This window comes from Peromyscus eremicus, chromosome 6, assembly GCF_949786415.1.
Source record: "Peromyscus eremicus chromosome 6, PerEre_H2_v1, whole genome shotgun sequence".
Taxonomy (NCBI): domain Eukaryota; kingdom Metazoa; phylum Chordata; class Mammalia; order Rodentia; family Cricetidae; genus Peromyscus; species Peromyscus eremicus.
The window spans coordinates 83,503,331-83,519,907 of NC_081421.1; the positions used below are offsets into that span (position 1 = coordinate 83,503,331).

Sequence of the window (16,577 nt, forward strand, 5' to 3'; positions counted from 1 at the left end):
TATGTGGATTTTTATCAACTCATTACCAAGATCACCAGATGTTATAATAGCATCCTCTCAATATACCCATGTTGCTGATCTTCAGACTGTTGAAATATATCAATTTACACAATAAAATAGCTTTACAAGTCACAAGTTGTACTGTACACATGTAATCCTAGAACTTGGCAGGCTGCAGCAGAACATGCAAGTCCAGTGCCACACTGAATCGTTTGCTGCAGCTCTGTCACAAATTATATAACTTTCCTGATGTGATTCATCTCCCCATGATAGGGAAATTATTCTAGATTATATGAGTGGGTCCAGCAAGAAACACTGTGTCCTAATAAGAGAAAGATGAAATGATGACAGAGAATGCCAAATGACAGCATAAGCAGGGGAGAGGGACAATCTCTATGAGCCAAGAGAGGGGGCCAGTCTTTAAAAACTGAAAGAAATAGGGGTGAATTTTGGAAAGTCCTATCAACATCTTGATTTCATTTTTTAAAAGACTCATTGACAATTTCTGACCTTTGTAATTCTAAAATAATACTTTTTGTTTAACAACAAAGAAAGCAAATACATCAAGTGTGCCACTAGTTCATCCCTTAAAACAGCCTGTGTTGAAAGAGAGATCTTCTCTTATGAGACGTACGTGATAATATTGATACATTCTAGGCTCCAGATAACTGCTACAAGACTTGCATAACCATAATTAACAGGATAAAGTAGACCAGACTTAGGAAAAACTCTTTGCAGACATCAAGCAACTATTTTAGCAATGTGATTTCTTAGAGAAGGCTAACTACTGGGCTAGTTATATGGTTCCCCAACTCTCTTCTTATTGTTATTTTAAAGACTATGGTGAAGGGAAAGGAACCCAAGTAAGGTGTTGTGCCAAAGTCCCGCTTCAACTAGGTTCATGTCCAGAAGAGAAGGTGTGGAGTTGGTGGGGGAAGGAAGGGACACATACACAACTGAGGGTTCGGCAGCTCCTTCTCTCTCAAATAGAGCGACTATTATTCATACAGCATATTGACTACATAAGTCATTTGATTTGGCAAGCATCAGAGCCCAGATCTCCACTTCCCCATTAAATGTCCAGGGTGAAAAAGCAAAGTACAAAACAGACAGTCTTGTCTTAAACAACATCTTCGGACAGCGTTTGTCAAATCTGGAAGTTACAAATTTCTCAGAGTCTGCAAAGCATAGGACCTTCTGTTTTTACAGCCTGTGTCTTGGCTGGCTGCGTATGAGGTTACAGTATATTAGACAGTATGAAATTGTTTTTACCTTAACCAAGTTATGTGCTTAATCATTTGATGTTTCCTAAAATGTAAGCTTTACAAAATATCTTAGAATAAGTACTTAACTGACTAATTATAGCATTTTTCTGTTCCTCTGTTTTATGGTAGGAGTCTATTGTTTTCATATCCTCCCCAAAGGAAGATCCTGATATCTCATTCTTTTTTTCCGTCACCCTACACTATAATTTGTATCCCTTATATGGGCTCCAGAATAGGGCAATGAATATACTTATGACATCTAGTATCCAGAGCTGAGCAAAAAATTTCTCAGAATCTACCCTATTGGTATGACAATCCTTGAGGCATAAGGAAGGCTTTTCCTACTGTGACTCTCCTTTCAGGCTGCAACACCCTGTCTTCAAAGTTTTCTCTTGGAGCATGAATGTATTTCCCCAGGGGCTCTATAAGCAGAACCCTCCCCCGCTGGCTACTCCACTGTGCAGACAACTGCTCCTAAAAGTGAAAGCAGAAGCCAGCATGTCAGAGACTGAATCTCTTGTTGAGGTTTCCCTGGAACTTTGTCCAGCAGCGTCTTCTGCCTCAGAACTGTAGCCATCCCTTGTGCCATGGCCTGCGCCAATGGTGGCATAATAAGGTCGTATTTTGAGGAATGTGCCATTTAGTTATTTCATTGTGCAAACATCAGAATGCTTTAACACAAACTAAGATAGCTACATTAACATAGGCCATATCATCTTATAGAGTATTGTTCCCTCCAGAATGAAAGTACATCAAATTGTGGAGGGTCAGAAAGCACTTGAATGTACAAGATTTTAAGTTTAAATTGCTGGGGGGAGGAGACTGACTATCGAGGTGGCCTGTAAGTTAGATGCAGAGCTCTAAGGATGCAGCTTTTATGAATCATAACCTATTCTGGGTTATGGTAATGGAACTGCCTTTGAGTATTCCTGTTTCTGTAAGTAACCCAAAGAATTCATTAAGTAACTCTTTGGTGGGGCCCCATATTAGGTTTGTGATACTGGTGCCCTATCTAGGGTGAAGAGATATTTGCTCATGGTTCTCCAGGAAAAGGCACACAGCATTGGGCTATAGCCACAGGTGTAGTATGTCGATACTTTAACAGTTATATGACCCATGGCTTAAAGTAAAATTCTTAGATTTTACAGTAATACTATTTTTAGTTTTGAGAAAGTTTTGTTCACTGTACTATATCTACCATTTATATTACCATCAACAGTTTATAGGCATTTCCTTCTTCCATATCAATATTCATCCTTTATTTTTAAATAATAACAACAGTGCAGATGTGAGGTGAGGTCATTGTAGTTTAATGTACATTTTTTTCCTGATGGTTAGTGATGTTAAATAGCTTTCGAACACCATTGGGTATTTATTTTTCTTTGGAAGCATGACTGCTCAGGTTATTTGTTCATATTTTAATAAGTTTTCTCTTCTTTTTCTTTCTCATTACTTTTGCTTCTTTTAAATGATTGAGTTGAAGTCAACTCTTTCTTTGCTTTGCAAATATTTTTCTGCATTCTGTGGAATGCCATTTAATTTTTTTTTTTAAAGGAAAAGACAATCTTAGTTTGATGTAGTCCAGGTTGTTTATATTTGACTTTTTGCTTTTGATGTTTTTGGTGTAATGTCCAAAAATTCAGTGCCAAGGTAATTATCAAGAAAACTTTAATTTGTCTTTTTCTCTTCTAGGAGTTTTAAGGTTTCTGATGTAACAGTTAAACATTTAGCCATCTTGAGTGCATTTCAATATCAAGCCCAAGTAGAAGTCAAAATTCTTAAAAGAAAAACATTTTTTTAAAAGTCACCAATGTAAATTTTAAACTTTCCAGAAGTCAATTAAAAATCATAACTAGAAAGTATGACTCATTATAAAGAACAAAACTAGTTAATGGATACAGTTCTGGAAATAACAGATGGTAAAATTATTAGAGAATGATTTTAAAACAGTGATTATAAGTATGTTAAAAGAATCAAGAGAAACAAATGTGATGATGATAAGTTTAAATATGAAAGAAACCTCTACCTGAATGTACTTGTGGAGTTCAAAGTGCAATACATTAAGTGAATATGTGAAGAAGTGAAAGGAACGGAGGTTACAAACTTCAGAGAAAAAAGATCACCGATCCTGAAGATCTATTCAGATCAAGTGGTGCGCAGGGGCGGGTGGGGGGGCGAGGATCAGGAAAGGCAGACAAGGAAGACGGGCTCTTAGATGTGAGATGGTCCCAAGTCGTCTGATTTAAACAAAGAGAATCTGGCACAACTGAAGAGAAGCTGGACATGATGGTAAATGCTTGTAGTACTAGCACTTAAGAGCTCAAGGCAGAGGGATGTCAAGTCAAGATCAACCTGGGGTACAAACTGTGAACCCATATCAAAAAACAAATCTACAGAAGCAGCAGCAATGAGAAAATTAAAAAAAAAAACACCCAAAGAGATAAAAGACAAGTTGTACAAATCTCCACAATCTTGTCTCAAGTAATGAATAGTACACACACTCATGTCAACAGACATCAGGAACAATTAATAGGTCAAAGTATGTGTGGATCAAGTTAAAAAAACCTGAAATTTAGAAAATATTTCAAAGTGGATGAATAAAGAAATACAAACTTTGAATGATGCAACTTAAGTGGTACCAGTAAACATATTATCTTAGAAAAAAAGGAATCCAATCAAAAAGAGATTATTTAAGCTTCTTTCACAAATGTTAAAAATGTGAAACAAATTAAGTCAAAAGTCAACAAAAGGCAATAGTGGAAATAGGAAGGATAAACATAGTAATAAGGGTAAGCAAGCCATAAAAATTGAGTATGGGGTAATTATGAAGGAGATGGTGACGGAAGGAGGAGAAAAACAGAAGAGAAAATTAGCTAATTTCATGGGTTTTTCCTTGAAATTTATAATAAAACAGAAAGCATAAAGCTAAATTGAACAGAAATAACTGATTTCAGTAACAAATGTTGGAATATTGCTGCAGACTTTAATATACCAATAAACTTGGAAAATATGTGATAGATATATTTCATGATAGGTACAATTTACAAAATTTGAACTGAGGATAAACAGGTTAGTAGCCATACAGCTATCAAAGGTATGAATATGGTGATTAAAACTTCCTTATGAGGACACATTGAAGGGTTCAGAACACGCCCCCACGGTCAGACTTGTTTGCATATGTCCGGCAGACACTTTCGCCTAGCCAGTTCCAGGTCAGGATAGCTATTTCTGGGTCAGGGCATCTCGCGTGACCAGGATGCCCGGTGGACCTGGACACTTCCGCCAAGCCAGTTCCAGGTCGAGATAGCCATTTCCAGGTCAAAGCGTCTCGCATGACCAGGATCCATGACGTGGCATGGCTACATAGGCGCGCAGCATAGCCATGTGATCTACACGCTTGCGTGGAGTGGTGAAGTCGATCTGTGCATGCCCAGCCTTTAAAATCCGGCGCCATGTTCCTGGTTCTCCTTCTTTTCCACACACATGTTTCCTACAGGCCTGCGCACTCTCTGTCCTTTTATCTTTAATAAAACTCTTACTAGCAGATTCTGTTGTGTTTTGTGACATTTCCTTACAGGGTAAGGGCACAAAGCCAATAATTAACTAACACACATCCAATCCAAGATAGCTTTGCTTGTGAATTCTGAACATGTTTAAGACAGACTAGCAGTCATCATTCACAAGCTCATGAAATACAAAAGGAAAGAATACTCCTAAATTGTTTCATTGTGCTAAAATTACAAAACTTAAAATTAGAGATGTATGCCTTTTGTGAAAATAAAAATAAAAAAATCCCTAGTGAACGAATTATTAAAAAAGCCAAGCCTGGAAGTACTGAAAAATTATGATACAAAATGACCAAATGACGCTTATCTTTGTAAGGGAAAGTTGGGTTATAGTTTGAAAAGTGGTCAGTATATTGGATCTCATTAGGAGAAAAGGGGAACAATCATAAAATGATCTCAGTAGATGAAGAAAAGTAACTTAACAAAACTAAATAACAAATAATGACAGAGCTCCCAAAGGAGTAGGAATAGCCAGGAACAGCTTCATCTGCTGTCACATAGAGTGGCTCTAAGACGAGGTGAAAGATTGAAAACCTTCCCTTCCAACTGCTACATTCTTGCATGCTTTGGGTCCTGGATCTCTGACTAGGGTGACAAGGAAATGAAGAAAGGACAGACACTAAAGAAATGACAGACACATGGACACAGAAAGGCTGGGATCAGGTAAGCTGGGTTTAAAGATAGATAAGACACAGTAACCCGACAGCTCAGAGTGTTTGTTATATACAGTTGAACAGGGAAGTAGGCTTATTGCATAGAGCTGGAAAAGGAGGCTGGGTTACCTAATTTGAGAAGGAGTTGTTTTTGTAGGAAAGCAGTCTTTAGTCCATGAACATCTGATGGATGGGAGCTCTGGTGGCTATCTCTGTGCCCATTGTCAGCATTCACATTTGGTCCCAAGGAGGGCTTTGCCATCCCAATGAGTCTTTCCTAGGGAAGGCTTTATCAAGCCAAAGGGGCTGAGGCATTAGGGTCCTTGACATGGCTGTGCCCATATCAACAAGGCAAATTCACTTGCTCACTATATCCAACACTGATTAAGAAAATATAAGAAATAAAAGTTACAGCATTTAGAAAGAATGAGGTAAATGTATGCTTTATTTGCAGATGTCATTACAATGCACAGGGAAGGTCGCGTCTGTGACCAAAGTACTAAGACCAGGAATGAATCCAGTGATATCACTGGATACCAACTGACACACACAAAACAATCAGTTGCATTTCCCCAGAGCAACAAAGGACAACTGAAAAGGAGATTTTTAAAATGCTACACAAATGTGCCATCTCAAAACTGACATAGAAAACTATTTAGAAATGGGCTTAATTAAATACATACAAGAGCTGCAAAGAGAAAATGGCATAAAATTGCTGGGAGAAATTAAATATCTAAATTAAATATCTAAATAAATGGGGAGACATGTTTACTCAATTTTGTAATTAAAACTTCCTCATGAAGAAAAATGTAGTCCAAGATAGCTTTGCTTGTGAATTCTAGACAAGCTTAAGACAGAAATAATGGTCATCATTCACAAACTTGTGAAATGTTGAAAGAAAAAAAAATACTCTATATTTGTTTTACTGTGCTAGATCACAAAACACAGATATGATTGAAATTGCATACCCTTCATGAATACAAACCCAGAATTTGAGAAAATTCAAGTCCAACAGTGTGAAAAAGTATGATACAATATGACTTTTCTTTGATTTAAATTATGCTTTGTTAAATTTGATTTAAAATGAAGTTATGGGGCTGTAGAGATGGTTGAGCAATTCAGACACTTGTGACATTGGTTCTCTCCACCATGAAGGTCCCGGGATCAAACTCTGATCATTAGGCCTGCCACCACACATTGTTACTCATTAAGCCATTTTTCAAGCCCAGGTGAGTTTATTTTTATATGTGTTTTTTTGTTTTAAATATTATTTTGTCTTATTCTTTTGGTTTCGCATTGTTGAAGAAGGAATCCAAGGACTTAAGCATGCTGCATCAGAAGGAAACCACTGAACCAAACTTCCAACTCCTTCTTTTTGAACATTCTTCTAAGGGATGCTTATTGTGTACCACCTATGAGCTAAATACTATGTCAAACACAATAAGTAGACCTGTAGCATAAATTCTCTGAATTGGCCTTGTGATGAAGCTGACATTGATAATGAAGGTGTAGATTGTTTCACAGCAGAAAAAATGAGGGCTCACTCTTTTCTTTTGACAAGGTCTCACTCCGATTCCTTGTGAAAATAAAGATTAGAACTTTGGGGATAATGAGAGAAAGACATCAATTAAAATGTTAGCTTACTGTGGAGTTCATCTGTATTTAAGTCAACTTCAGATACAAACTACTGATTTTCAGCATTTGCCAGAGGGAGGGCTTTGTGTATGTTTATGAGCAGCCCCGAATTTCTTGCTGGCAGAGTTCACAGGGAAGTGGAGAGGTGACTCACAGGTGTTTGTTTGCAACACAGCCAAGCTCTGTGTGCATGACCATTGGCTTCTGGAGGCAGGCAGATGCTTTGATGCTCTCTCTTCTGGGATGTAAATAATGCAGCATAATGATAGCTCATCACAACCATATCCGAATGAGCTGTAACCAGACATTTCATCTCTGTTTATTAAACACTAACCAGTGCATTTCTGGATTCAGGGAGTTTTTCTTAGACTATTTCAAGTTGTGTCTACTAAAACAAAAAAGGATGATGCACAAAATGAAAGAAAAATTGAAGTCAGACACAGAAATTATCTTTATAATAGAATAATCATACTTCATTGAATTTTTCTTCAAGAGAGAAAAAAGTAATTAGTTGAGCAGTAAATGAAAGTGTTATTATATCCTTTGAAAAATATTTCACCAAGAATATTACAAATTTGTTATTTAAAATCTTATATTTACGATCAGACCCATGAAAGGAAAGAAAATAGCAATGACATAGGAACATGACTTTTGGTTTGTTGGCATTCATCTGCTAAGGTAGAAAGGCCTGTATATACATGTCTTTGATTTATTAAGTTTTCCAACTTGGGTACTCCTGTAACAGTTCAAAGTCTCTGGTCTGACTGATGACTTTCTATTTTCCATTCATAAGATATAACAAAGGCATTTTGGATGATCTAAGTGTGAGAAAAGGTGTTAGCACAATAACCTCGACTTACTTAAGATCCTGTGCTATTACAAGATCACAATTGTCAATAATTGTTTTCCCTGTGCACAGTACACATAGAACCCACTGCTTCCTTATCTGCAACTGTATCTCTTTTTCTCCCAGTTCCTGTTTGTCAAATCTGGGTCATGTTTTCACTTACAGTTATCACACTATCCATATTATATTGCCCTCATAAGAACTCACAAAGTCAGTTCATTTTGGTCAAATTATATATGATATTATATAATGTATGTGTAATATATATATATATATATATATATATATATATATATATATATTATATTTGGGTGTATTCATACTTCATTACCTAAGTGAAAAGTTTGTGAATATCTTTAATGTACCAACGTTATTTTAAGCTCTTCAGCTATAGTGTTGAAGAAATAGTTTCAGGGAATATGCATTCAAGTAGAACAGAGGAAACATAAAGATAAATCAATGAGAGAACAAACAATGAAACAGAACAACAACAACAACCAAACCCTAACCCGTAAGAAGGTTAATGTGGTACAACAACCAAAACCCTAACCCATAATGCAGGTACAGAGGGATGGGAAAGGAACTCACAGAGGTAAGAATGGCTAAGTGAAGAGACAATGGGGGTAAGGGATGGAGCCACCGGCTCCTAGACAAGAGCAGTCTGAATTAATGGGGGCAGCATGAACAAAGATCCTGAGTTGATAAAGCTCTTGTCAAGTTCAAGAAGAAACTGGGTGGCCAGGGTGGCTTCAAATATCTCAGCCACGCAAGAAAATGTGGAGACCGATTCTGCAGATATTTAGAGGACTTTGACTTTGACTCCAACAAAAGCAGCAGTATGTGGCAATCCATAGCTGCACTTGCTCTTAGTAGGTCCACTTCATTGCATGGAAACAGGACCACATGAGGAAAGCATGCAAAGAAAGAAGTCAGAAAGTTGGCTAATCACTTTAGTAGAGAATGACAGACAGGTGGTCTAATTCTGAAGGCAGAGCTATATATATATACAAGGACAATTATAGGCTTATGTATGCATGCTTATTGCTAATGAGCATGAGTGTATTGCTACTTTTTTTTATGCATGTAGCAATGAAAAAACTGTTTTATTATTATCAAGTTTTTATGAGAGCCCATAGAAACTTTCTATTTCAGTTCCAGCTATAGGGTTTGTTCTTTCTTTTACAAATATTCCCAAATTATTTCTCTTTCTCCCATAGTGAGTCTGGGCCCTAGCATATCCATGCTTTTGTTCATCAACTCAAGACAGATCTGGTAAATTAATAGATTTCTCTGAAATTCTCACTATCATTTGCTAAAGGACATATAATCAAAATAACCATCTCAAAATATATTTGGATTATTTTTTCCTGTTGTGGTTCTGTTACCTATTTGATGGACGTTATAATTATTATTTTTTTGTTTCTATTTAGTTGGTGGCAGCCTGGCATAGTATTGTGTGGTGAAAAGTTCTCTGTTAATGAAGAACTTTTTCCTTTGTGAACTTACATACACTGAACTTACACATTGAGCATTGCCTCATATAATTATGTTTGACAGGCACATGTTGGGCACTTGGAAGTGGTGGTAAATTGTTTATGAGGAGCTTAAGTCAAATGCCATGTGGTATCTGTGAGGATTTTGAACATTAGTGGGGCTTACTGAGTCCTGGGGAGACTCTATTTGACTTCTCTGAACTCACCATATTTGGTTTGCAAATATAAAGTCTATCTAGTAAAATGTATTTCAGCCAGGTGGTGGTGGTTTATGCCTTTAATATCAGAACTTGGGAGGCAGAGGCAGGTGGATCTCTGTAACTTCGAGGCCAGCCTGGTCTACAGAGTGAGTTCTAGGGCAGCCAGGGCTACGCATAGAAACCCATCTTGAAACCATACCTACATATATACATATATATATATATATATATATATATATATATATATATATATATATATATATATATATAGTGTGTGTGTTTGTGTATGTATATATGTATGTATGTATGTATGTATGTATGTATGTATGTATGTATAATATTGAAAGGTATGCTTGAGGCCAGCTAGCCCTGACTTTGGTTTCCAACTATACAGAAAGAACTCAGTATCCTAAAGTCACCACCTGATCAGGCCCTTCTCAAACATCCAGTTGCAGCCACTTTGGGCAGACTAGTGTTGTATTTCTGCTACAGATGCATTAAAAATATCTCCAGGCTACAAGTCATAAATCACAGCTCATCCATATGAGATAAGATACCTGCTGCAGTAAGGAGTTTTGTAACACTTGGGGTAATACTATAAAAATTGTCATAATGTTTCTATGCCATAGTATTTGGGCTAATGTCTTTGATTTAATAGGAGATACTAGATCAAATAATGCCTCATTGTATGATTTTAATTTTAAAACATCCAATTTTGCTTCAAGCTGTTATGAAAATTAAAATGCATTATTTTTAGGTTTTACAGCATTTTCAAGTACTCTGTTGTCATGAGATGAATATTGCAAAGTATCTAGTTTTTTTAATTCATGATGCTATTTAAATAAATATTAGGTTTCATATGTGTTACTCAACTTTTCATTATCATGCAGCAAAGCTTTTACCAAATTGCCCCAAGATAGTGCCTTTGTTAGAAAATGAATGGGCGACTGGAAACCATACTTGAATCATGAGAAGTTAACAGGTCCATTCTTAAGTACACACATGCATATGCACATATGCACATACACCACACACACACACACACACACACACACACACACACACACAAACACAAAATCTTCACATAGAGTCTCCTTATTCATATCTTGTCAGACTTGTGTGACTAAAGATCATGATGCTTAATTCATGGTGATACAACATACCTCTATGTGGTTATCTGCTTTTAGCATCTAGTACAAAAACACTAGATTTGGAAATGTTCTGGGTCAAAGTGAATATTGGGGGTTACCTAGCCTTACAGGTAATTTAAAAAGAGCATAACTGAAACACATAATTATTTTTTACTTTGAAAGTAAAGGATTACAAATGGTATGCCTTCAGAACTGAGCTTGGTGCATGCCACTCTGCTCTTGTCTAAGTAGAAAGGTTTATGGCTCATTTAGAAGTGAATGTTGCTGATGACTAGAGCTTAGGGAAGGACATTTTGATGATCAGTTTCTAAGCATCAGTTTATTCACTCAGCTTGTAAATGCAGAGAAAATGCTTTGCTGCAGCTGTTCCATGTGCATAACAACTGGTTAAGCAAATTATCCCATCGCTCTCTGAGTAATTCTGCATTTGGAAATATAAAAAGCTTAACACATTTAACTTGTTAAGGAGCTACCACACATGCTAATTGACCAGGCACATTTGACCTCTTATTTTTGAGTGACAGCCCATTCACATGCTGCTGGCAGCATGGTAGTCCTTCACTCTTATTTTTATTAATTATTTTTTCATTTTTATGAGATTATAATATAATTACGTTATTTATCCCTTACATTTCCTACTCCAAATCCTCTCATATACATACCACTCCTTGCTCTCTCTTAAATTCTTGGCCTCTTTTTTCCCTAGTTGTCATAACATGTATATACATATATACATATATATTCTTAAATACATAGAGACACTCTGCCTTCATGTGTTTCTTGCTTCACACCTACTGTCATAATGGAAGTTTATAATACCTTACTACAGGTCAGAATTCTTAAAGATCAGGTAACTCTGGAAAGTCTCTGTGGTGATTTCAATTGATATAAGGCCATTTATATTTTTATATACATTATCATTTTATTAATTTATTATTATTATTTTACTGACATCATAGTCTTTGGTCTATTGACATTGTGAACATGCTGTGTTTTTCAACATGTCTGTATATACATTATTAATATTTTTTCAACAGCATAAATGACATGTACCTTACATTAACTACATTAGTTTATATGTGGCTTACATATGTAACCAATTTAGTTTGATTCAGACAATTGCATTGTATTTGTTTGAAATTGTGTGTATGTATGGTTTCTGTGTGCATATATGTTTGTGTAAGTATGCATATAGGTGTGTTCTTGTATGTGTGAACATGTGTAAGCCAGAGGTTGATTTTGGGTGTCTTCTTCAACTACTCTTCATCTTAATTTTTAGGCAGAATCTCTCACTGAATCTAGACTAGGGTCTCACCAGTTCACTTAGGTGAATCAGCCAGTGAGCTCTAGAAAGCCTTGTGTCTCTACCTTCCCAGCTCAGGGATTACAGCACAAGTCACTACATCCAACTTTTTGTAGGGTATTGTGGATCTGAACAAAGCTGTATTCCTAACATTGCATCATCTGTATTTTTTAGATTTAAATTTTAATGTTTTTAATTACATGCTTGTGTCTGGCTAGAGAGTGGGCATGTGTGTAGGTCCCATTGGAGGCCAGAGTAGAGTAATGTTTTCCCTGAAACTGGAGTAAGGCAGATATGAGCTGCCTGACATGGGTACTTGGGTCCAAACTCGTGTCGCTGCAAAAGTAATACCACTTTTATCAGCTGAGCCTTCTCTAAAGCCCCTGCATCACCTACTTTTAATATTCACTTTATAAGACAAGTATCTCTTGAAGTAAACATGGAGAGTCATGATCACTACCAAATCCTAAAATAAGAGGAAAGATATTTGAAGGGGAATAGGGAAGGACTGTCAGGGTTACTAGGCATATATTCACAGGAAAAGAAATTCAGAGCAAAGGGATGCAAATGAAACAAAAATGAATAAATAGTTACTGAGAGACCCCGAATGCCAGAGGATTCAGGAGAAAGGGCAAGTGTTAATAACAAGGTCCAAGGAAGAGGGATCTGTATTGCTAAGTTCTGTGGAGTCCACATAGCTGGGTTCCAGGAGGCCAAGTAAAGACAAAGGCAGGTACTGAGTAACTGTCCACAGAAGAGCTGTCCTCTCACACCTGGCTTGAATGCTAGCTAATTCAAGTGAGTTTTTAAAAAATAATTTGCAGATTTTTTAATACTGTCTGTTCTTTTAATACAACTTTAAATATGAAGTGGTATGTTGTGTTTTCATGGTTTTGGCTGATATTCCATTCCTTACTCCCATGAAGGTAATCTCAAAATACGATCTTTAAAAGCCCGTACAATTGCTAACAGTATAATACTAATGCAATCTTCCTTTTTGATATTTCCTAAATATTTAATCACTTTATAGCTTTAGAAAACAACTTAGTAACTTGAAAAATAGCCATTATACCATTAGGACTCTTTTTTTGATGGAGCAATATATGAAGAATTGTCACAGATTAAAGGGCTAACACTGGGAACAAGACAGATGTGGATTATTACGATCTTTGTTCATCCACTTCCTATCTCCATGACCTTGAGTATGTTATATAACCTCTCTAAATCTTGGTTACATCATTTGTAAACTGGGGAATAATAAAACTACCTACTTCATAATGCTGCTGTGATAGTTTAATGAAATAATGTTTGTAAATCACTCAATGTGGTGGCTAGCTCATAATTAGTGTTCAATAAATATAGACTCTTATTAAAGTGATGGTACATTTTGTAAAGTTGATTTACCTTCCCGAAGTGAACAATGTCACTCTCTTCTTCCTGGCAGGAATAAGCTCACCAATATATCCCCACAGAGCCACCAATGTCTTGGCATAAGTGCAGGGTCTGAAAAGGAATGAAGAGAGATGACTCAATCTACCAAGGGTCCAGGGTTAGACAATGGGTGGGATCTGACATAACTCCCCTCCTGCTTGATACAGAAGAAATACACTCCTTAATGAATGCACCCACTATTCAAGAATGACAAATAGTAACCCAGGATGAATTTTCCACGACCAAATTAATATAGTACAAGATTTCCACAAACCAGTTTACAAAGACCTGTCAGACTATGTAAAAAAAAAACACCAAATATACGAGGGTATATGAAAACTTAAACAGGTGAAATTATTCATCAGAAATATTATAACATCTATGTGTACAGAAAAAGAAAAGTGAATGAGAATATTTCATGTTCGAAAGCAGTGAGCAGTTTGGGGGAGAAATAACAGAGAAAATACTTTTATTGTTTTCGCCTCTTATTTTAATATTCCCACATTTACTTTGTGGCTCTGTTGTGGATATGAGACCAACAGTAATTATTTGTTGAATATTTACATCCTTGGGCTTGATGTGAGCTATTACAACCACTTTATGCCCACAAGCCTCCATCAATTTTATGAACATCATTAATCTTGTCACTTAACCACGTAGGCCTTTGGTTTTTGCTCTCTTCCACCTTGCTTGTCCTTGATGGTATAAAGAAGGTGTATTCATCCCTCGAAGGGGTGAGAAGTTCCTTTTCTTCTCAGTCTCAATGTAGTCCACTTGTCAATATGCATTAAAGATCAGTTTTCTTGTGACTTTTGCTAAAGTGCTCAAAACTAAGGCATTTTTCTTTTCTTTGTGCAAATATTCTCTCTGCAACAAATTGTTAAACTGAAGCCTCAGAGTTTCTTCAAATACAAAGAGATCAGGGAGCTCAAAGAAAACTTAGGTTGCAGATAATAAACAAAGAATAAGTTTTACAGGTAAAAGTTAGGGATAGGACCTGTGTGGGGTCAAAAAGTAGATTTATAGCCTTCAATCTTGAATTGTGAATTTTGAAAATGTGGGGAGGACATAATTGCTGGTAAATCTAGACGTGGCTGCTTTACCCCTTCCTTATTATGTGTCTGAATATTCAATAAATGTTTATTGGGTTCCTACTATGTGAAGAGTTCTAAGGGTGCAATGGTGAAGAATAAGGTAGGAATTCTACCTTCCATCTGCTCTGTATGTATTCTGGCTAGAAAACAGACAAAAACATTACTTACAGAAAATGAACATACACACACACACACACACACACACACACACACACACACACACACTATAAAAAAAGAATGGAGGAAACCCAAAATGAAACCATTAGTTCTCACTAGAAGCACTGAAAGCTTTGAAAGAAGATAAACAAAGGGTATTGATGTAATGAGTTAGATGGCTGTCCCCAGCCCCTCCGTGGACAGTGGGATGGTGACAGCCTCAGAATCGTTGGAAGAATAAGGTCTTCCTCATTAGGCCATCACACACATTGTCTGGCCCAGAAGTGGATGTCATTTGTGACTTTAGTACTTTTGTCATAGTTACCCAAACTCCTTTCCTGTGCTGAGTTGGGTTGCCTACTTAACCTGAAGCTCTTATGATATTTTGATACTAGGACCTTGTTATTCTCCGGGTCTATCCACATTGACACCATCATATGGAAAGAAAAAGACTATAGTTTATAATTCAATTCTGAACCTCTAAGATGAGAGCTGCATCTTAGCTGAAAAAGAACAGTGTGGAATTGAGGTGTGAAACCAAAGGATGGCCTTGAAGTGAGGGAAGACTGAGGTCACAGTGACTTCTGCTCAAGGTTTCCCAGTTTGTGTTAAATGAAGTACTTATGCATGGATGCCCACGAATAAAGAGAAGTTTCAGGTCATTTATGTTTAACAAAGCATGTATTAAGGAAAGATAAACAGATTCCCTTACTCTAAATCATATAGCCTTTTGAATATTCAATTGCTGCATAACTTCTAGAAAAAGCAACCCACAGCACATTGCATATAGAGACACAGATGTTTGTTGTGCAAATTTCTAGTTACAGAAGTGATTTGTGGGAGAGGTCATTGTTTCAGAATAACCAATACCAGCCACTAAACTTCCTTCGTGTTTTAAGAGAAGATGAGGAGGTCTTAGTCCATTCATGGACTGTCCATTAGTCATAATTCTCAAACTTTCTAATCAGGATTTCCATTAAGAGCCACATGTCTTCACTGTTGGGGCTTTGCTTATCTTATTGTGAATGGTCAGTGGACCTGAAATGTATTTGTGTACAGAATTCCCACCCTCACTGCTATTTTCTACTGAAGAAATGGGGAACAATGTTAAAGGACTCTCATCTCGATGTTCAAATCTCATCAATTCTGTGCCTTATAACACCAGAGAAGTGTCAAGCCTTGTGTGTTTCAGTTCTAGTTGAAAAGGTAGAAGTGGTCAATTGGTGAAATTATTAAGGCCACTCCACATAGTTAAAAGGGAGGTTTATTTTGTGGGGTAACTTACAAGTGAAGGGATAGGCTACAGGGTCTGGGAAAGGTGTAGCACAGTCCTGCGGTGTTCTCTGGAGAACTCTGCTTGGTCTACCTCCAGCGTCCAGGGTCCAGGAACCAAGAGAGCCTGCGCATTCAGATCTTGGGTCTTCAGGGTCCTCTCTCTGCCCCGCCTTGTAGGTGTGACAGTTACTGAAGCCTCAGTGGGGGGTTGGAACTTCCAGATCAAAGCTGAAATGGCTACCCACTACAGTGGCCTGTAGCATGAATCTTAAAAGTTCTTATTAATAAAATCAAACCTGAACCCAAGTATTGGGGTGAATGCCAGAAGATCAGAGAAGCAGAACAAGCCACAGCCACCTCACCTTGCCAATTCCTCAGTTGATCCTGTTTCCTCAGACTGGAAGCCTCTGAGTCCTCATTCAGAATAAATAGCTGAACTGCTGCTCAAAAGCCTAAAAGCTTAACTATAGTTCCTTGTCCTCATGCCTTAAATACCTTTCTGCCTCCT

At 37.0% G+C, this 16,577-nt stretch overlaps 1 long non-coding RNA gene across 2 annotated transcripts in view; it reads right to left on the bottom strand.

Moving 5' to 3' along the window:
- Positions 1 to 16,258, bottom strand: part of LOC131912655 (uncharacterized) — a 98,200-nt gene extending 81,942 nt beyond the window's left edge. For both annotated transcript variants that reach the window (XR_009379665.1, XR_009379664.1), the window contains exons 1-2: positions 16,080 to 16,258; positions 13,518 to 13,616 (exon numbers count right to left, since the gene is read on the bottom strand). This is a non-coding gene — a long non-coding RNA (uncharacterized LOC131912655). The remainder of the gene's footprint in view (positions 1 to 13,517; positions 13,617 to 16,079) is intronic.
- Between the last annotated feature and the right edge of the window lie 319 nt (positions 16,259 to 16,577).